Below are 22,531 nucleotides of genomic sequence, written 5' to 3' on the forward strand. Positions count from 1 at the left end.
TAGCCTGCCATCCTTGTCTGAATTTCTCTAATCCCTTAAGATGCAGATAGTGACTTTCCTGCAGTCGTTCTAATGGCTGCTCTCGCTTTTTCAAGGAGTTTTCAGCATTACGTGCTCTTTGCCATTTGTAAGCCTTAATGACTCCCAATATTATAATGGTACAAACAACTGCTATTATGATGGAGTTTCAAGATGTATCCCCCTATCCCTTGTCCCAGGTTTCCAATCAAACTTCCATTTTTTCCAAAACCCTTACCAATTTGTTCCCATAGGCCATCTGCAGCTAAGTCACGCAAATCTTGAAGGATTTCTGATATGTTATTGATATATTTACGTATATCCCGACTATTGTCTGGAATATATGTGCAGCATTGCTGCACTTTCAGTAATCTACAGGCTCCTCTAGCCTTTGCTAAGACAACGTCTAAAGCAAGTCGATTTTGAAAATCCATAGCCCTTATCGAGACCACCTCCCCATCCACAAGTAGTAAGATCTGGACCTTATTCACAGAGAGGTTATCTACTATAGTTGCCAACTTTCTAATTTTCACATCATTCAAACTCACACCCACACTTGGTATCATGGCTCCAAATATATCACCTACAACTTCTCCAGCACTTACACCACGTTTTCCCCTGTGAATGCTTTTTCCCTCTAAAGGCCATAGATCTTCTACATGGAAGATTTTGGGAAATTCCACTGCTAGGTAGCAAGTGCCATACCAGTTCTTGGGCAATTTCACATAAGCACTTTGTCCACACACAAAATACACATTTGCCTATGCTCAACTTATCCAATAATGCCTTCTTATTGCTTCTTCAATTAAGAAGATATGTTCACAATCACTCTCACCTACAAAGATCTTATCATAGTAAGTTGATGGGTGTCTAATGCATGCCTTTCCCTTTTGCTTGAAGTCGAAATCTATGGGACCAGAACTTCCCTTTGCCTTATGATCTAATTCTTCCCTCGTCCACGGAACAACTTTATGTTTTGGGTCTGGCCTAAATAGTCAGACCCCCCAGGATATAGCGGCATAGATTTGCAAATTTAGTGGCACAAAAATGTAAATTTAGCGGCACAAAAATGAAAATTTAGCGACATTATTGCGGCACTTTATTTTACTCTTAATCATTCCTTTTCAGCCTTAAATCTATGCAAACTGATTTAGCAGAGTATTTAACTATGCAATAGGCATTATAAACTTCGAGTTTTTTTGCTATATTCTCCTTTGTGGTAACATTTCAGGAGTATAAGCTCAGTCAAGCACAATAGACCCCAGGGACGCCCCTGACCATGAAGACGTCAGAGACACTCCGGACCATGGAGATGTTGGAGACACCCCTGGCCATGGAGGCATCATCTCCTCACCCTCTCTTCCGACAACAATGCCGGAACAGGAAAGAGTTTAAAACGCCAGCACTATTAACTGGGCCAATCTGTAAAGTGGCGCTAATGTCTTTGCATGTGACAGAAAACATTCTGGTCACTTTGCAAACACTTTGTCTAGTTGGATGCAGTTATTTTCCATGTATTGTATTGTATCTTTTATTTATTTACCCCTGCTGTCCCGAGTCTGCAGCTCGAACAGAATATGCCAGGGAAAGACCATTCCTTTTTTGGATCCATTTCACAAGGCAACGAATGGAGAGTTAAGAGCCGCTTGCTGAAGTCACGGTTTTCCTTCAGCAAGCTTGGATGTGGGAGGACATAAGGCTCCACGGACCACTGACCAACAATCCTCCCCAATCCTCCCCCCCCGCCTCCCGCCCCCGCCCCTTCCTTCCTGAGGCTGCCGTAGAAACAGAAGAAAATGCCTGAGAAAGATGAAAGAGCACTTTCTCGAGCTAAAATTCAAACACTGCCTGGCTTTCTCGAAATTCTCAGAGACTCACCTCATCTTCCAAAGCGCATGGACATAAATCCCTTAATGCAGTAAAGGCGTGCAACAGGAGTTAACAGGCTATTACGGCTGTACAGTGCCACGGAGTGACGTGTGCGCGTACAGCCAATAAGATGTCACCATCTTTTTTGCTGCCTGCCGGAGTCCATTTTTCGCGGCCAAAATGTTCAATATCGCGGCCATCGCGCTCTTCTGCCGATTTCGCGATTATTTTGCAAATCGCGAAATCGTGAAATGCTGGAGGGTCTGAATAGTGTTTGTCTATGTCGATCTTCTATCTGATCCACAAATTTCTTTTCAATGTCAGTCAACATACAGGTTAAATTTGTTTGTGGGCATATGAAGTGTCTAATATAATAGTGGGCACGAAATATGTAGACATCCTCTCTACCTCCTTATAATAATCATATTTATTCATATATTTTAGAACTGGGACTTCTGAAAGTACCACATCATAATTGGAAAAGTAATACTCAAAGTGGCGTTACTATAAAACATGCTTAGTAGTACACTACATGTGATGCCATAGGGCAAAGGTAAGTTATGATATTGGATGCCCTCTTCTACTGATGCAGGCAACTGCATGCACACGTAACAGTCTTTCGCTTCCATCGTGTCCACATAATCATACAACAATCGAGCATATGCATTCAAGGTGAAATCTCCTTTTGATAAATCTACGGGTAGCATCCGGCTGGTTTCCCTAATCATATCCCTATCCTTGGCAGATGTACCCTCACCTAGGTCTGCAGTAGGTGAGGTAGGTGTCATGTCATTCTTTTCAGAATCGTGAGACCCCCACCAGCGAAGCAACAATCACCACCACTATGACAATAACTACTACAACAATAAGGGTACCAATTATGCATTTGTATTTCCATGTTGATTTCACAGACTCCATCTTGATTCTTGTCTTGATTTTACTTCTTTTCTTTCAATAAAGTCTCTGATTAATTTGCTTGTTTAATCTCATTAATTATAATGTCTTTAATGTCTTTTCATTCGCTTCTTTTCTTAATGTTCAGTTCAATAATACTAAGCCTATTAAAGAGATGTAGTCAACCCTACTCTCAATTCTTCTCTCTAGTGAAAAGACCATACATTTAAGTCTTCTTCTACTCGGGGCTAGATGACCTTCTTTCTAAGGCTAATAAATGTCTCTTAAAAGGTAATTCTTCATAATTTATGATGTTAGATCCAAGCATAGTAAGAACAAGTTGCAATATTTCAGCACAAATTTCTCCCATTTCTTGTGCAGTTGGCTGTCGACCAAAAGTAGGGAAATGAACTTGGTTGAGGATCAGAAAGCACAATCCACTCAGCCTTGTTGGATCAGGAACTATCAAAGTCAGCATTCCAAATACGTCAATTCCAGGGACTATTAACTGAAGATTGATTGTCAGGGAATTCCCATTGTAACTCACTGTGCCTGTTCCCAGTCTCCCAGATTCTCCCGGTTTCTGCATCTGCAGCCAGGTACGTCCACTCAGGAGATGCGTACTTTCGAGACGGCACTCTCTCTCTTCTGGATCGTCTCAGACCATCCAGGTTTTCTTCAGTTTCACTTTGATCGGATTCAGACGTTTCAGGAATCAGAGCAAGATCTTTCTCAGATGTAAGTCTTAGATTTAGCCTTTCCTTCTTTGTTGGCCACTTTGCTGTTAAAGCATCTGCTCTCCTCCGTTCTTTCTCTTGATCTGATCCATCTGCACCAGATGGTTCACTCTGCTCTGGTTCAGAGTTCACTTCCACAATATCATCTATTTCAGAATCTGCATTCGCTTCGGGAGTCGCCTAATTTATTCTGTCTTGGTCGGCCGATTGTTCTGCTTCAACAAGAGCTCTTGCTTCTGAACTGAGTCTTTCACTTTCTGTTGCACCCTCTATTGCACTTCTCGGAACACAAGGTGTTGTGTCCCCCTCAGGTGCTGGAACTGTGTGAGTATGGGAAGCGTGGATCCAGTTTGGCAGTTCTCCACACTTCACTGGTTTACTTGTAACCAGGAACACCTGGTAGGGTCCTCTCCAACGGACATCAAGGCAGCTTTTCCTCATGTGCTTTCGGACAAGCACCCAGTCACCAGGGCTTAGATCATGCACCAGGTCACTCGAGGTGGATGCAGTTGCAGCCTCGACCTGGTGAGACACAGAATTAACCGCATCAGCAAGTCCTTTTCAATAATCCATAATCAAATCATCTGTGATGGTTATCAATACTGTTGCTGGCACCCTAGGCAGTCGCATAGCTCTTCCCATCAATATCTTGTGGGGAGAGAGCCATGTTCTCCTATCCGACGTATTACGCATGCTCATAAGCACGAGAGGGAGCGCATCAGGCCCTTTCAAGGAAGTTGATGAACACACTTTGGACAACCTCATTTTGATTGTGCCATTTACTTGTTCTACCAGACCAAAAGCCTCAGGCCTGTAGCTACAATGTAACCTCTGATCAATTTTCAAAGCTGCACATAACAATTTCATGAGTACGTTATGGAAGTGTGTCCCTCTATCTGTTTCCACCGAGGTCGGAATTCCAAACCGCCGTATCAGTTCCCTTAAAAGCAACTTTGCCACAGTGAGGCTGTGACATCGCCTGGTTAGATACACCTCAACCCATTGTGAAAAGATACAGACCACCACCTGGACATAGCTCAACCTATTGCATCATGGCATCTCAATGAAATCTAAATGTATTCTGTCGAAAGGACCTCCCGATCTTCCAATGTAACTCATTGCAACCACAGTTCCCTTTCCCACATTCATTTGCTGGCACGTAACACACCTGTGACAAACCGCTTCAGCATGCACTCGGAATCAGGGGTTGAACTATGTCTGTCTAAACACATGCACCATGGCATCTCTTCCAAGATGAACTGCTCCGTGAATTTGCCTTGCCATTGGGCTCAATAAACAATTCGGTAACACTGCTCTCATCTCTCTTTTGCCAGCCTGCTTTAACCCATGACACTGCTTCCTCCTCTGGAACCTCATCTTGCAATCTCTTCACCTCATCCCATGTATCAGCTACAGCCAACATCATGCTGTGCTCGGTCTCTTCTGCACTTTCTCCTACATATCCTCCATTGAAAATACAAACATGTAATGCACAAAAGTGAGCCACTTCATCAGCATAATTATTTCCTTTGATAACAAAATCATCTCCTTTCCAATGGGCTGCACATTTTACAACTGCTATTGCCTTTGGCTTTTATAAGGTTTCCAGTAAATGATGAAAATATTCGCCATTACGGATGGGAGAGCCTAAGGGCGTCAGATATCCCCTCTGAGACCATAACTGTTCGAAATCGTGAACCACTCCAAACCCATATTGGCTGTCTGCATAGATGGTCACTCAAACTCCATCGGCAATGCTACAGGCACGAGTTAGGGCAACAATTTCAGCCACCCGATTAGAATATACTCTTGTTAGACATGCAGCTTCGACTACTCCCAAAATAGTACAGACAGCAAAAGCCGCTCTCAAATTCCCTTCATTGTCTCTTAAACATGAACCATCGACAAAAAGGATCAAATCAGATTTGGGCAGTGGTTCATCTACAATGTCCGGTCTGGGTTTGGCAGACAGTTCAGTAACATCTAGACCATGGGTACTCACAAACTTTCTCTCGGGGGCCAAATTTACAGTGTGGTTTGTGTCCGAGGGCCGCACCGGTGGGGGCGGGGTCAGTGGGGGAGGGGGTGGGGCTAGAGCAACAAAAAAAACTGGTACCATGAGGTTGATCCCTGGTCCCTGCAGTGGTCGCCTTCGTCCACTGAGCCACCAGACCCAGCATACACACATCTCTCTCTCTCTCCCTCATTCTTTTTCAGTCTTTCTCTCTCTGTCTCCCTCCCTCTCTCCCTCCCTCTTCCTCCGTCTCTCTACCTCTCTCTACCTCTCTCTCCCTCTGTCTCTCTGTCTCCCTCTGTCTCACTCACTCTGACTGTCTCAATCCCTCTCTCCCTCTGTCTCACTCACTCTGACTGTCTCACTCCCTCTCTCCCTCTGTCTCACTCACTCTGACTGTCTCACTCTCTCTCTGTCTCCCTCTCTCCCTGTTTCCCTCTCCCTCACTCTGTTTCCCTCTCCCTCACTCTCCTTTCCTCTCTCTTTACTTCCCTCTCCCTCCTTCCCTCTGTCTCCCTCTCTCTCCTTCCCCTCCCTCACTCTGAGGTCTCCCTCCCTCGCTCTGTCTCCCTCTCTCCCTCGCTCTGTCTCCCTCCCTCGCTCTGTCTCCCTCCCTCGCTCTGTCTCCCTCCCTCGCTCTGTCTCCCTCCCTCGCTCTGTCTCCCTCCTTCTACCTCGCTCTGTCTCCCTCCCTCTACCTCGCTCCTCTGTCTCCCTCCCTCTCCTTCACTCTCCCTTGCTCTCCCTCTGTCTCCTTCCCTTGCTCTCCCTCGTTCTGCCTCTGTCTCTCTCCCTCGCTCTCCCTCACTCTGCCTCGCTCTCCCTTGCTCTGCCTCGCTCTGCCTCTGTCTCCCTCTCTCTCCTTCCCCCTCCCTCACTCTGAGGTCTCCCTCACTCTGAGGTCTCCCTCCCTCGCTCTGTCTCCCTCCCTCAGCCTCCCTCCCTCCCTTGCTCTGTCTCCGTCCCTCGCTCTGTCTCCCTCCCTCGCTCTGTCTCCCTCCCTCGCTCTGTCTCCCTCCCTCGCTCTGTCTCCCTCCCTCCCTCTACCTCACTAGTCTGTCTCTCTCCCCTCCAACGCTCTCCCTCGCTCGTCTATCTCCCTCCCTCTCCTTCGCTCTCTCTTGCTCTCCCTCTGTGTCCCTCCCTCGCTCTCTCTCGCTCTCCCTCGCTCTCCCTCTGTCTGCCTCTGTCTCTCTCCCTCACTCTCCCTTGCTCTCCCTCACTCTCCCTTTATCTCCCTCCCTCGCTCTCCCTGTCTGCCTCTGTCTCCCTCCCTCGCTCTCCCTGTCTGCCTCTGTCTCCCTCCCTCGCTCTCACTCGCCCTCCCTCTGTCTGCCTCCCTAGCTCTCCCTCTATCTGCCTCTGTCTCCCTCGCTCTCCCTTGCTTGCCCTCTGTCTGCCTCTGTCTCCCTTGCTCTCCCTCGCTCTCCCTGTCTGCCTGTCTCCCTCCCTAGCTCTCCCTCTGTCTGCCTGTCTCCCTCCCTCGCTCTCCCTCTGTCTCCCTCCCTCGCTCTCCCTCCCTCGGCCTCTGTCTCCCTCCTTCGGCCTCTGTCTCGCTCTCCCTCGCTCTCCCACGATCTCCCTCCCTCTCCCTCTTTCTGCCTCTCCCTCGCTCTCCCTCTCTCTGCCTCTCCCTCGCTCTCCCTTGCTCTGCCTCGCTCTCCCTCTGTCTCCCTCCCTCGCTCTCCCTCGCTCTCCCTCTGTCTCCCACCCTCGCTCTCCCTCGCTCTCCCTCGCTCTCCCTCGCTCTCCCGCATTCTCCCGCGCACTCCCTTGCTCTCCCTCACACTCCCTCTGTCTGCCTCTCCCTCACTCTCCCTCTGTCTCCCTCCCTCGCTCTCCCTCTGTCTCCCTCCCTCGCTCTCCCTCTGTCTGCCTCTCCCTCGCTCTCTCTGTCTCCCTCCCTTGCTCTCCTTCACTCTCCCTCACTCTCCCGCGTTCTACCGTGCTCTCCTGCGCTCTCCCTCGCTCTCCCTCTCCCTCACTCTCCCTCTGTCTCCCTCCCTCTCCCTATGTCTCCCTCCCTCGCTCTCCCTCTGTCTACCTCCCTCGCTCTCCCTGTGTCTGCCTCTGTCTCCCTCCCTTGCTCTCTCGCGCTCTCCCTCGCTCTCCCTCCGTCTCCCTCCCTCGCTCTCCCTCCCTCGGCCTCTGTCTCCCACCCTCGCTCTCCCTCACTCTCCCGCATTCTCCCGCGCTCTCCCGCGCTCTCCCTCACACTCCCTCTGTCTGCCTCTCCCTCGCTCTCCCTCTGTCTCCCTCCCTCGCTCGCCCTATGTCTCCCTCCCTCGTTCTCCCTCTGTCTGCCTCTGTCTCCCTCCTTGCTCTCTCGTGCTCTCCCTATGTCTGCCTCTCCCTCGCTCTCTCTGTCTCCCTCCCTCGCTCTCCCTCACTCTCCCGCGCTCTCCCTCGCTCTCCCTCTGTCTGCCTCTCCCTCGCTCTCCCTCTGTCTCCCTCCCTCGCTCTCCCTCTGTCTGCCTCTGTCTCCCTCCCTTGCTCTCTCGCGCTCTCCCTCGCTCTCCCTCTGTCTGCCTCTCCCTCGCTCTCCCTCTGTCTCCCTCCCTCGCTCGCTCTCCCTCGCTCTCCCCGTCTGCCTCTCCCTCGCTCTCCCTCGCTCTCTCTGTCTCCCTCCCTCGCTCTCCCTTTGTCTGCCTCTCCCTCGCTCTCCCTATGTCTACCTCTGTCTCCCTCCCTCGCTCTCCCTCTGTCTGCCTCTGTCTTTCTCCCCCACTACCTCCTCCCTCTCCCTCTGTCACCCTCTTCATCTCACCCTGCCTGTGTGTGCCCTGGCTGAGACAGCTTCCGGGCACACACACACACACAGCCACACTTCACAGGTCTTTAAAAGACCATTCATATGTTAATGAGGCTCCTGCAGCTCCACTCTGACTATGGCGGGAATCGCCTGCCTCCACAGAGCAGCAGAGTCTCTTGAGTCGCGCTGCCGCAGTGGTGTTTGCTGAAACACTTAAAAAAATATATATATTAAAACACGGGTACGATGTTTAAACGGTCCGCGGGCCGCCAGGGAAGGCTTGCCGGGCCCGTGATCTAGACAGTCATGTTCTTCACAATCCTCACCTTCTTCTTGTGGAAGAGGTAACAATGTAGCAGGATTCAAAGTAGTACAACGTTTGAGGGTAACATTTTCAGCAGCTAATATAACTTGTTCATATTTGGTAAGCCTATTGTTGGTGAGGTGTTGTGTCTTAGTCCTTGTCATTAACAGTTCCACTGAATGTGGCACATACACCACAAGTGGGGGACCCATGAATATACTTTCGCATCTCTTAATGCTGACACCTGTTGAAGCAACAGATTTAAGACATCCGGGCAACGCAGAAGCTACAGAATCTAATGTATCTGAAAAGTAAGCCACTGGTCTGCAGGCACCTCCATGTGTCTGAACGAGGACAGCTAACGCACATCCTTCTTTCTCACAGCAAAAGAGCAAAACCGCTTTGTTGTAATCTGGCATTCCGAGAGCCGGAGCGTGACATAAACTTTCTCTCAGCTCTTGGAAGGCACTCAAACTGTCATCATCCCATGGTACCGGATCACTAATATCTTTTCGGGTCAACCTCAAAAGTGGCTTCGCCTTTAAAGAGAAGATTGGGATCCACTGTCGACAATAGCCGACCATTCCCAAAAACATGCGGACTTCTTTTTATGTTTTCGGAGTACCCATTTGCAAAATTGTCTCTATGCGCTCTGGTGAAACCCTTCGTTTTCCTTCCTCAATTCAATGTCCGAGATACTGTACTTCAGTTTGACAGTACTGAAGCTTATTTTGCGACACTTTGTGTCCATTCTCTGCCAGATAGTTAAGCAAATCCACTGTATCAATTCTGCATGTGTCCTCAGTTTCTGATGCAACCAATAGGTCGTCAATATATTGAATCAAAACTGAGTTTTGGGGCATTACCAATCCATCAAGATTCTTTTTCAAACACTGGCTAAAGATAGAGGGGCTTTCTGTATACCCTTGAGGGATACTACACCACGTTAATACACGATCATCTATCCGGATCGCAAAAACCAATTGGCGATTTTCGTGCAATGGTATGAGGCTTGGCATAAATCAATGACCGTGAACCATTCGGCTTCACATGGTCTCTGAAATAGTATAACAGCTGGATTCGGTACCACAGGACAACACGGAATCACGATTTCATTAACCCAGCGCAGATCCTGCATTATTCTGTACTTGCCGCTAGGCTTCTGTAGTCCCATTACAGGTGAATTACAGGGACTTCCCCTTATCTCTTTTAAAATGCCTTGTGCAATCATGGACCTAATCACGGTCATATTCCAGCCATAATTTCTGGAGTCAATTTATACTGCGGAATACAGGGAAATTCAGCATTGGGTGTGACCTGTATCTTCACAGGTTCGACACCTTTGATCAATTCAATGTCTTCACCTGTAAAATCCCATACCTTCAGTGATACAGAATCTCTCGAGTCATGTGGTAAATCTTCTATTGTGAGAACCACAAACAGTTCTGCACATAGACTCATATTTGCCATTTTAAAATCAGCGACATCATCATATGTCTGCAACAACACACCTCTCGGAGTCCAGGATATGACACAGTTCAATTTACACAAAAGCTCACGTCCCAACGGACAGACCGGGCTGGAATCACACACCACAAATTGATATTTATCTTGAAAAGGTCCTATTGTCACAGGTAATTCAGTTGTCAGAGGGTTAGTCATTTTCAAATTGGTTACCCCTACTACTTGGATTGACTTTCCAGACAAGGTTAAGTCTGGGACCAGCTCCGTCCGAACCGTGGAACGTGTAGCTCCAGTGTCCAACAGAAAAGTAACAGGATGTCCGTTCACCTTTGCATCTACAAATGGTCGGCTTTGGTCCACTTCCAGGGCAGCACTCTAAGTGCATTCTCCCTGCTCCCCCCTCTGGTACTTATGGGGATCCTGTATCTGCTCCAGTCTGTCTTTGATCTCAAAATAAGGCATCTGTCTATATGGCTGCTTATTCATGGGTATTCTGGGTGGCTGTGGCATTTGCATTTGGGACTCATTTCTACCCCCATACATGGATCTAGCTCTTGTCATAGTATTCACGCCTTCTGACATCTGTCCCTCTCCTTCATATTGCAATTGATTTTCTGGATTTGACCTACACTCGCGTTTCCAATGCCCGATTTTATGACAATAATGGCATGCTGTTACACGCTTTTGATTTGCCATGCACTCAGCTCCCATACCAACGTCAAAACCTCTCCCTCTACCCTGTCCAGGTTGTGGCACAATTTGTTGTTGGTTCATTCCTCTACTACTTTCTCTTCCTCGACCTACTCCTTGCCCCTATTCTGGTCGCTCAGCATTCCTCAACTGCACTAACATCAACTTTTCCTTTGTCTTCTTCTGTGCTGCTTCTACCTGTTCACTGTAGTATTTTGCCTACCAGAAAATTTCATCAACAGACTTGTTCTGTCAGCATATCAGGTGGTGCTGTATCATCAAACTAATGTCAGTTCTCAATCCTAAAACAAATTTGGACACAAATTGTCCCATATCCTTTGGTTCAACAGTATCCAATCCACTATGTTGTTTAAATGCCATTAACAGCCTTTCATAATAGTCGTGCACAGATTCTTTAGGATCTTGGGTAGTACGATCAATTTTAAGCCAATCAACAGTCTGCGGCGCAACTTTTGACTGCAACCATGTAATCATATTTCTTCATCACCTCTGCTGAAGGACCATTTGTCAACGCATTTCCAGCTGGTTCTGCAGTAGGCCAATCAGCAGCAACCTTACATGGCGTCCACATATCACCCGGAACCACTATATCAAACAATGTATTCAAATAAATCCACAACACTTTAGAGATCTTCACAAACCGATCGTTTTGCTTGTATCAATTGGCAGGCTTTTCCCTCAGCCGAGGAAAATCATTAGTGAAAGCTGCACATGTACATATCCTCCGTTCTGCACTTCTCTTAGGGGGAAATTTCCTGCTGCTGCTGCTCTTCCACCTGGAGGCGGAGTATCTCTAATCACTTTCTTAGTACTTTTCTTTTTGGTCCATCTTTCTTCCCATTTATCCAGTGCTCTCCATGGCCTCATTGCTTTTATCACATCTCTAATTTGCGCCTTTAATCCTGTGGTTAATTTGTCTTCCAAATCCTGATCAGAGTAATTCAATCTACAACTTCCCTGCATCAACTTTGTTTTTGTCAAATCCACCTCATATTCTCTTGCTAATTGTACCAATGCCTTATGAGTGTGATTTGCTTTCTTCGTGACATCCTTAGCTTGAAATAACAATTCACTGGGATCATGTGTTTTAATCCTTTCTATCAGCAAATTCCCTTCTATCACTTAATCTATCTCGATTTTCAGTCTGACCACATCCAACAGTGGCGCCTTTATCACCATCTGTATCATTCTCTGATTCTGCTCACTTCCAGACTCTTCCCTACCCCAACTCTGTGTCCTTCTTGGTATTGCACCTTCCTCCATTCTCACCATCGGACGACTTCCTCTTTCACAACTTTGGCTTCTCCAATGATTACCCTCACACGACCCTATGAGAGGAAAGGTTACTCTAGGGGCTTCCTATCTCATCTCCCGTTCTTTTGGTAGCATTGACTCCCTCACTGGTTGAACCCACATTCTGATGTATGATCTAGAATTAGGCAAAGCTCCGGTACGTCTTCGTTCCGATCCATTGTCCACCCTTGACGGATCAGCAGTAGCCGGTAATGGAGTGATAGATTCCACTGGCGCCTGAACCATGCCTGTCCCACTCATAGTAAGGCTTCCCCCTGTCATCGTCTCCTCCCTTTCCCTGGATTGCTGAATTTGTCTGCCCCCTCATTAGGATTATAATTCGAAACTACAGGTCCTACTGTAATTGGTACTGTTAGAGAGTATGGCAACTGTCTAGCATAGACACCTCCACTGTGCTCAGTATCCCCAAATCCAGGCCCTCCAGAGCCTCCTGGGATCCTGATTCCTACAACCACTCTCCCTCGTACTCCTGCTGTCTGGTCTTCTGAACCTGTCTGGTCTATCCTTGATGTTTCCCCAGGCTGCTGCATTCTGTCTTGCTCTGACCTATAATCAATAGGTGGAGGGCGATCTGCTAACAACCTCTCTAGAAAGCTATTACCTGTATCACTGTCCTCTTCCATTTTGCTCTGACCTTCAGATCCCTCTTTTAGCAATCTAAAGGGATATAGACATTCTCCCTCTATGGTGCCAACTCTCCACCTCTTCAACCGCGCGTCCCACCTAGCGTCCTGATATGCCTTTGTTGCCCTTCTTATCCTTCCCTGCGTCACTCCTCTTTTCTTTGCCATTGCTACTCTCATCCATGCATCTAAAGCTTCAAATTGCGTTGTTCTTGGCAGAGGCTTCAGAGCGTTCATCACTCCTCTCAGTTGATACAACACCTCCATCTTAAACAACCATAATGAGGAATCCCCACGCTGCTGTACTGCTTTGGCTGCACTTGTCTTCTTGCATTGCTGCTGTTTTGCTTTTGGTTGTACTGTTGTGACTCTCATTGCCTAATTTACTTTTTGTCTCCCTCCTGCTTTGCCTAATTTCCTTGTTTCTCCCCCTTGCCATTTTGTCTGTGCCCTGTTTTGCCTTCTGTTCCCCCGGCCGTACTTCACCAGATTTTCCCGCTGCTGCATCCCTGCGGCCAGCCCCCCCTGCTCCCCCATTTGCCACCCGCTCCCACCTCCCAGCTGCTCCTCCCTCCCACCTCCCCTTATGTGAAGGCCGCACAGTGGGTGCACCGCTAGCGCGCCAAATGAGCGCTTAAGGCAAGCCCATCTGCGCCTGTCTGTGCCTGGGCCGTGCCCAGCGCCAGAACGCCTGGCCCCCACGAACGCCACAACCCACCTCTGCTACGATGCCAGCACCCTCCACGCACTCAACACCGAACGATCACACACCTGCTTACTGGCCACCCCGAAACGTACCCAAGGACACTTCTCATGCCGGAATTGCAATTTCACCAGCACCCATCCCGCCAATTCACCCGCCAGGAAAGAACGTAACCACCTCAGATTCATCCTTCTCAACACCCGGTCCGCCCGCAAAAACGCCTTTGAACTTTGGGACATGCTCGACTCAGCCTCCCCAGATGTCGCCTTCCTGACGGATACCTGGCTCAACCCCTCCTCGGCGCCCGACATCACCATAGCCATCCCGAAAGGCTACAAGATCACCCGCAGGGACCGCGCCAACAGAGTAGGAGGAGGAATCGCCATTGTCCGCAGGAACACTCTCAGAGTCTCGACCAACACTGAAGGCACCCTCTGCACCGCCGAACACCTGCACTTACAGATCCACACTGACCCCAACACCACCCTCAGAGGAACCCTTGTCTACAGACCCCCCGGACCGCGACCACAGTTCAGCGACTCCATCGCCGACTTCGTCAGCACACACGCCCTCGCCTCCACGGACTACATCCTCCTCGGGGACCTGAACTTCCACATCGAGAACAATAACACCACCAACTCCACCACCCTGATCGTCAACCTCGCCAACCTCGGACTCAGACAACTTGTAACAACCCCCACCCACTCCGCTAGCCACACACTTGACCGATCTTCTCTGCAAGCCCCCACATCGCCTTCAACCACACCACCAAACTCCACTGGACCGACCATCGTGCATCCACTTCACCTTTCGGAAACCCACCATGCACCACCGCACCCAACAGATGCACCGCCGCCGCTGGAGGAAAGTCACCGCAGACCAGCTTTACACCACCCTCGCTAGAGCCCACCCGCCGACCCCAGCGACCCCGACACCGCCGCCCGCAACCTCAGACAGTCAATCAACGACTGGGCCAACACCCTCTCCCCGTTCAAGAAACCCTCCTACAGCCACACCAGCAAGAAAGCCAGCTGGTTCACTGAAGAACTCTAGGCCTCCAAGCAAACTTGCCGAAATATAGAGAACGGGCACAGTAAACCAACACCGAACAGGAACTCTCCAACCCCAGCTCCAACACCAACGACATCTCACCCTAGCAAGACCTGTGCAACTCGCTGGCCACATCCGCCCCCACGATCACCATCTGCACCAACCGCCTTCTCTCCTGGACCAACATAAACGTTGATGACACCATCAAGATCATGAACACCGTCCACTCCGGTTCTCCTGCTTCAACACCCTCTGCATGCTCCGCAAGATCTACAAGTGGATCCCCACCAAAATGAGAAGAACGGTCACCCAGGCCCTTGTCAGCAGCAGGCTGGACTACGGAAATGCCCTCTACGCAAGAGCCTTGGCCAAACTCCTCAAACAGCTGCAACGCATCCAGAACGCCTCTGCACGCCTGATCCTCGACATCCCTCACCGCAGCCACATCACACCCCACCTGAAAGACCACCACCTCATCAGATCCGCCAAAAGGGCCTCCTTCAAAGACCGCCTAGACAACAACGCACACAACAGCAAAGAGCTCTTCAACATCGTGAATGAACTCTCCAACCCCAGCTCCAACACGAAAGACATCCCACCCTCACAAGACCTGTGCAACTCGCTGGCCACCTTCTTCCATCGCAAGATCGCAGACATCCACAACAGCTTCAACGTCACGACCGCTCCGACAACCACTGAGACCTCCGCCCCCACGATCACCATCTGCACCAACCGCCTTCTCTCCTGGACCAACATAAACGTTGATGACACCATCAAGATCATGAACACCGTCCACTCCGGTTCTCCTGCTTCAACACCCTCTGCATGCTCCGCAAGATCTACAAGTGGATCCCCACCAAAATGAGAAGAACAGTCACCCAGGCCCTCGTCAGCAGCAGGCTGGACTACGGAAATACCCTCTATGCAGGAGCCTTGGCCAAACTCCTCAAACAGCTGCAACGCATCCAGAACGCCTCTGCACGCCTGATCCTCGACATCCCTCACCGCAGCCACATCACACCCCACCTGAAAGACCACCACCTCATCAGATCCACCAAAAGGGCCTCCTTCAAAGACCACCTAGACAACAACGCACACAACAGCAAAGAGCTCTTCAACATCGTGAAGGAACTCTCCAACCCCAGCTCCAACACCAACGACATCCCACCCTCACAAGACCTGTGCGACTCGCTGGCCACCTTCTTCTATCGCAAGATCGCAGACATCCACAACAGCTTCAACGTCACGACCGCTCCGACAACCACTGAGACCTCCGCCCCCACGATCACCATCTGCACCAACCGCCTTCTCTCCTGGACCAACATAAACAACGACGACACCATCAAGATCATGAACACCGTCCACTCCGGTTCTCCTGCTTCAACACCCTCTATATGCTCCGCAAGATCTACAAGTGGATCCCCACCGAAACAAGAACGGTCACCCAGGCCCTCGTCAACAGCAGGCTGGACTACCGAAACGCCCTCTACGCAGAAGCCTCGGCCAAACTCCTCAAACAGCTGCAACACATTCAGAACGCCTCTGCACGCCTGATCCTCGACATCCCTTGCCTTAGCCACATCACACCCCACCTGAAAGATCTGCACTGGCTCCCCGTCAACAAGAGGATAACCTTCAAACTCCTCACTCAAGCACAAAAAGGCACTCCACAACACCGGACCAGCGTACCTCAACAGACGACTCAGCTTCAACGCCCCCACCCGCCAGCTCCGCTCAGCCGACCTCGCCCTCGCCATTGTCCCCCGCATCCGAAGAGTGACCTCCGGCGGCACCCTCTCCATCACCTACAGCAGACCCAACACCTACTGACCTTCAGTCGACTCCTCAAGACCTGGCTCTTTGAGCAGTAGCAGCACTCCCCCCTCCCCCCCCCAGTGCCTTGAGACCCTCACGGGTGAGTAGTGAGCTTTATAAATGCTATGATTGATTGATTGGTTGATAGGTACAGGAAAATTAATACAGAGCCAAATCTACACATATAATTGATTCAGCAAAAGAGACAAAACTATAAACTCCAAGATTAATACACAGCCTAACATAGAGGCGGAATCCAAATCCTTTTTCATCAGGGAAGGAAGAATGAAATATCTTTCCCTACACTGCTCTCATAAATGAGGCTTCTATTTGGTTCCCCTAATTTAGTTCTGAAAGGTGTCAGCATGTGTAGACTTCCCTAGAAGTACTCACATCAAATGGGTCAAATAGCTTAAGGCTGTGGAGCTCGCTTTAAGATGCTCCTTCTCCTCCGAAAATCTAGAAGTCTGACGTTTCTGTCCCTGCGCATAATACAAAAAGGATAAATTCACCTCCCTCCTGGATGGGTCACATGACATATTATTTCACTTTCAAGGTTTCGGTGAATTTCCATTCCGTCTTTAATTTAATCTTCTTTGCTTCTTGTAACCTTGAAATGTAGATAGGCCAGGCACAGAAGATATCCTCCTCTCTCACTTCTCAGGCTGTTCAAAGACATTCCAGTTATCTGCCCAAATTAAAAATAATGATGGTAAATTCTTTATGCTTATGATGGGATGAGAGCATACTGTTCTAGCAAAAAACAAAGATACATTCAATTAATTCTTCAGTAGCTGAGGAAGTGAAATTCGTAAACAACCTGCAGCTTGTTGCCTAGACTGCAGGCAACTTTAACACACATGATTACATCAATATGAATATAATGTCTTTGGACACAGGTGCATATAGACATTTAATGTCTCCTATCACGTATGCATTCTGTTTAACGTTTACATTACCCTTCTTGGTTAACATAAAAACAAATGCATTGAAATGATAACACATTGTGACACTTAAATACAAATGCTGGTGCGTTTAAATCAGGAGTATAGTGCACTGCTACAATTAGAGTGCTGTATGTGCTCTATCAGCAATAAAGGGCCTTCTCGACCGTTTGTTAGATTGTAAATATCAGAGGAAGTCACCGGCCTGGGACGTCTTCAAGGTAGTGATAAATCGTGCAGTGAAGAAGATGTGTAAGTTGTAAAAACACAGACACAAAGTGTGAAGTGAGAATTACTTATGATTCGAGGTATAAACACCAACAAAGCGCACCAACACCTTTCGCTCTGTGATTATACTGTCACGGCGCGGGAGGAGGGCTATTTCCTGCCCTCTCCATGATTTGAGTGTGCAGTGTGGCATTGCGTAATGTCATTGCTATCTTTGGCCTAATAAAAAAACACTCCAGCTGTTGTAGGACCCTGGCTTCACTTCCGGGTGCAGGGCGGGCTGAGCTTCATGGTAGGCATGGAGGGAGTGGGGGATGGTCTCGGCTGTAGATCCGTCCTCTTACAGTGCCCCTGCTATTACTAGTGAGCAAGAGGCGCTGAGGTGGTGTTATTGGTATTGGTGGTGGTGGTATTGGTGGTGGTGGTATTGGTAATGGTGGTGGTGTTATTGGTGGTGGTGTTATTGGTATTGGTAGTGGTATTGGTATTGGTGGTGGTGGTACTGGTATTGGTGGTGGCGGTATTGGTATTGGTGGTGGTATTGGTATTGGTGGTGGTGGTATTGGTGGTAGTATTGGTGGTGGTGGTGTTGGTAGTGGTGGTGGTATTGTTGGTATTGGTGGTGGTGGTAGCAGTGGTATTGGTTGTGGTGGTGGTAGTGGTGGTATTGGTGGTGGTAGTGGTGGTGGTGGTAATGGCGGTGGTGTTATTGGTGGTATTGGTGGTGGTGGTGGTGGTATTGGTGGTGCTATCAGTGGTGGTATTGGTGGTGGTGGAGGCATTGGTGGTGATGGCTGTATTGGTGGGGATGGTGGTATTGGTAGTGGTGGTGGGATTGGTGGTGGTGGTATGTGTTGCTGGTGGTGTTATTGGTGGTGGTGGTGGTATTGGTAGTGGGCATTGGTGGTGGTGGTGGTGGTATTGCTGGTGGTGGTATTGGTGTGTATGGTATTAGTACTGGTAGTGGTGGTATTGGTGGTGGTGGTGGTATTGGTGGTGGTGGTAGTAGTGGTATTGGTTGTGGTGGTATTGGTGGTGGTAGTGGTGGTGGTGGTAGTGGTGGTGGTAATGGTGGTGGTGTTATTGGTGGTGGTGGTGGTATTGGTGGTGCTATTAGTGGTGGTATTGGTTGTGGTGGTGGAGGCATTGTTTGTTTTTTTTTATTGTTTTTTTTTGTCCTCATACATGCCTTAATGGACACACTTGATGGGATCCCTCCAAACCTAACCCTCCAATGAAGCCAATTCTGATTCCGCCCCTATGTCGTGCCAAAGAAAGAAAGGAGAGGAGTTCACCATCCAGATAAAACTCTTTCCTTATCTACCTCCTGTTCACAACACCTGGGAGACCATATGTTACTAGGGAGGACAGGACCAACAGTACCTCGGCATAATCATAGGACCAGCTACCTCTCCCTCCAGATCACTAAGGCGCCCAGATCTTACGTGTACTTTTTCATCGCAGGCCATGTCGGATTGGCTGATCAAGATAACATGCTTCAGGCAGTCCGCAAAGGAAAGAGGGATTTCAGATTTCCAGGCCCTACAAATTTCCCATCTGGCAAGAATTATTACATAAAACACAAATTCTGAAACTAGAGCGTTCATACGGTAATCCGACATAAGACCGAAAAAAAATCAACCTTGGGTTAAGTTCCACCCGCTGGAGCAGCACATCCTCTAAAAAGCCACATACCTCAGTCCAGAAGAGCTTAATTCTTGGGCCCTCGGAAAACATATGAAAATCATCTGCTGCTGGAAACTTACACCTGTGGCACCTATAAACCTTCCCGGTCACCTTAGACAATTTTTTAGGAGACCAATAAACTCTGTAGGCAGCGTAGAGATTATTCTTCTTGAGTGCAGCTGGCTTCAGCACTGCCTGCAACATAGGAAAAGAATCACACCAAAGTTTCCACATTCCCTCGTCGCCTTCTCCGAGAACACTGCCCCAAAGGTTTCCCATTTCCCGTGCCGCCCCTTCCCCTGCGTCTAGTAAGGCCCTGTACCAAAATGAGACTTCTCGTTTCCAGTTATCCGTTCTGGAGACTGAATCACATTTTGAACTGGCATCTTCATTACTCCAAGACTGTGTTGCCCACCAGGCAGATAACTGATAAAACTTGAATCTAGTCAATGTCCCGAGTGTCAAACTGGAAATTGACTCCCAACTAATCAGCCTGCAGATCACCCCAGAATCTAATACCGGCCAACTGGAGTGGTTGAGAAAGTTGGTCCTGAAGGCATTCAGGGGTGCCGGGGGAATCCCAAATTGGGGCCTGGGGTGCATAATAAGGAATTTTTAACACCCTTCTGGTGTAAATCCAGTTGTTTAATGCTGCTCTAAATATCTTAAGACGGACCTTCTTGTAGAACTTGGGATCCCCAAATTTATACAGAAAAAAGTCCTGTCCTTGCGGGACATCATGTAACATAGCCCGAAATATTAAACCTAAAGAGGAGGAATCAGTCTTATTGGCCAAAATTCTAAAATTCTTAAAATGGAATGCTTGGCAGTAGGTAAGTAAGTCGGGCAAGGCGAGGCCCCCCATATTTGGACCTCTCCTGAGCTTTTTCCAGGTGATTCTTGGGGTCTTAGTAGCCCATATAAAGGACCCAATTTTCCCTTGGAGTTTAGCAATATCCTTTGTGCTGAAAGATAATGGAATCAAACTGTACAAAAAAGTTAATTTGGGCAAGATTATCATTTTGAGGCGGTTGACCCTCCCATAGATGTTCTGAAGAAGGGTTGCCCAGCGCGATAATAGTCAACCAACCTCACTAGACACAATCTTTCAGCTGATCTTTGGTATGTTCTGCCAGGTTCTGTGCTAAGTGAATCCCCAGGTATCGCATTTGACACCTTGCCCCCTGTGTTGTATTGGCACAGTTCCATTCCATTATCTGTTTTCACTTTGTTGATTTTATAGCCAGAAACTTCACCAAATCTCTCGGCAACCTCCAGCAACCTGGATACTGCTTCTACGGGATTTGAGGTATACATGAGGAGGTCGTCAGCATGGAGAGCAAACTTTAGCTCCAAATCTGAAATTTTAAAAGGCTTAATAAGGAGATCCACCCTAAGGAGACATACCAGAGGTTCAATATATAAATTAAATAATAGTGGTGACAGGGGGCACCCATGCCTAGTGGCTCTCGAGATGCTAAACCATTCTGTCAGGGCCCCATTGACTAAAACTTTGCTCGAGGCTTCAAATAGAAGGATTTAACTGCCTGCACAAAATTTATAGGGAAACAGAAGCTCTGCAAAGTCCCCCAAAGATAACACCAATTAACCTGATCTATTGCAACAATCGGGAGTGGTGACTTATTATCCATTGCAACATCTATTGCCCCTATGGCTTGAAAGGTGAGCTCATTTAGCTGTCTTCCAGGTATGAACCCCCTCTGGTCTGGGTGCACAATGGACTTAATACTTTTGGCCACCCTTGCTGCCAGTATCCCTGTAAAAACCTTATGGTCCGCATTTAGCAGTGATATTGGTCTATATGACAACATTTTCTGCGGATCCTTATTCTGTTTTAAAATTAAGGACACTATTTCTTCAGACTATGACGTAGGGGCACATTCTCCCTTCAAATATATTTTATTGAACAGATTTCTTACAACCGGCACCACCTTGTCCAATATCACTAAATACACCTCTATTGGGAGCCCATCCGGGCAGGCTGCTTGCCTCCGGGCATTTTTTTTAGTGCACTATAATCTCGCCCTCAGTAATGCTCGTGAGCAGAAACAGCCTGTCAGTTTCAGACAGCTGTGGAAGATCGATTGAGGTTAACCATTCCCTAGCTCCCTCTGGTCCGATCTTGATATCTTCTTTGTACAAACTCTGCATGAATGATCTTGCCTCCTCTCGAATTGTATCATCATCATGCAATAGGACCCCAGACCCTCTTTGGCTCAAGCTCTTTATCTGGTTCCTAACTCTGTCTACCCTAGTCTTCCATGCCAGAAGAGAACCACATTTTTCACCGTAGGCAAAATGTTGTAGCCTGCTGACGTCCCATCTATCTTTCAGGTATGTATGGGTGGATTTTGCGAATTGGCAATCCGCTAAATTGCGTATTTACGGATTCGCAATCCGCAAAATCCACGAACTCTCGCGAATTTTGCGGATTCCTTTTTTTTTGTGTTCGCAAGTGTTTCTGCCATTTCGCAAGGGTTTCTTACCAGTTCGCAAACGCGAACTTACTTGTCAGGTAGCAACGGTCGCGACCATGTTGTTTCTACGTCTGGTTCATCACAGCACCCTCTGTTTCACCACTGCCACCCTCTGTTTCACCACTGCCACCCTCTGGCTCACCCATGCCACCCTCTGGCTCACTCATGCCACCCTCTAGTTCATCACTGTAGATTATGGGGGGAAAAGCACACCAGCCCTGCCTCAACTGACATGAATGAATTAGGGGCTGATTAATGTGTCACTGAATTTGAACTTCCAGGCTGGCACCTGCTTCCTTATCTGTAATTGCTTTCTGTTGCAGTGTAATTTTTTTAACAGGACCTTTGTTGTATACTTGTAGCTAAAATACTTTTTGCAAATTGGGAAGGCCAGATCTATACTTCGCCCCGAGAACAATCAAGAGGGGTGATGTATTATGGATTAAGAACAATTTCTTGGGACGTAGGGAGATGGAACGGGAGGAAGTAGAGCTCCAAAAACCGGGAGTTAGAGCTAATTACACACTTCAGACAACCCCGGAATTGGAACCCTACTTGATTATTGTGACCCGGCCCTTCCATCGTAATCTCCTTGTGAGATTTAGACTTAATATCATTCAATATTCCTTGGGGAATTACCCAGTATGGGGAAAGTCAGATCCATCTATTCCCTGTAGCTGTGATAACTTCTCTGAACAGACCCTGATGCACTTTATTATGTTTTGTGGCCATTATGAGGAATGTAGGAAACAGTTTTTATTACCTATTTTGAGAGAAGCAGGTTTTACGCAAGTTCGTCCCGCTCTCCGTTACCTACAGCTCCTGAGTAGCATCAGAGTAATATTTGGGGTCGGAAGTTTTTTGGTTGCTGCTATGCGTATTAAGTCTAAAAAACTGAAGCTAAATG

This window comes from Lissotriton helveticus, chromosome 1_2 (genome assembly GCF_964261635.1).
Source record: "Lissotriton helveticus chromosome 1_2, aLisHel1.1, whole genome shotgun sequence".
In the NCBI taxonomy this organism is placed as follows: Eukaryota; Metazoa; Chordata; class Amphibia; order Caudata; family Salamandridae; genus Lissotriton; species Lissotriton helveticus.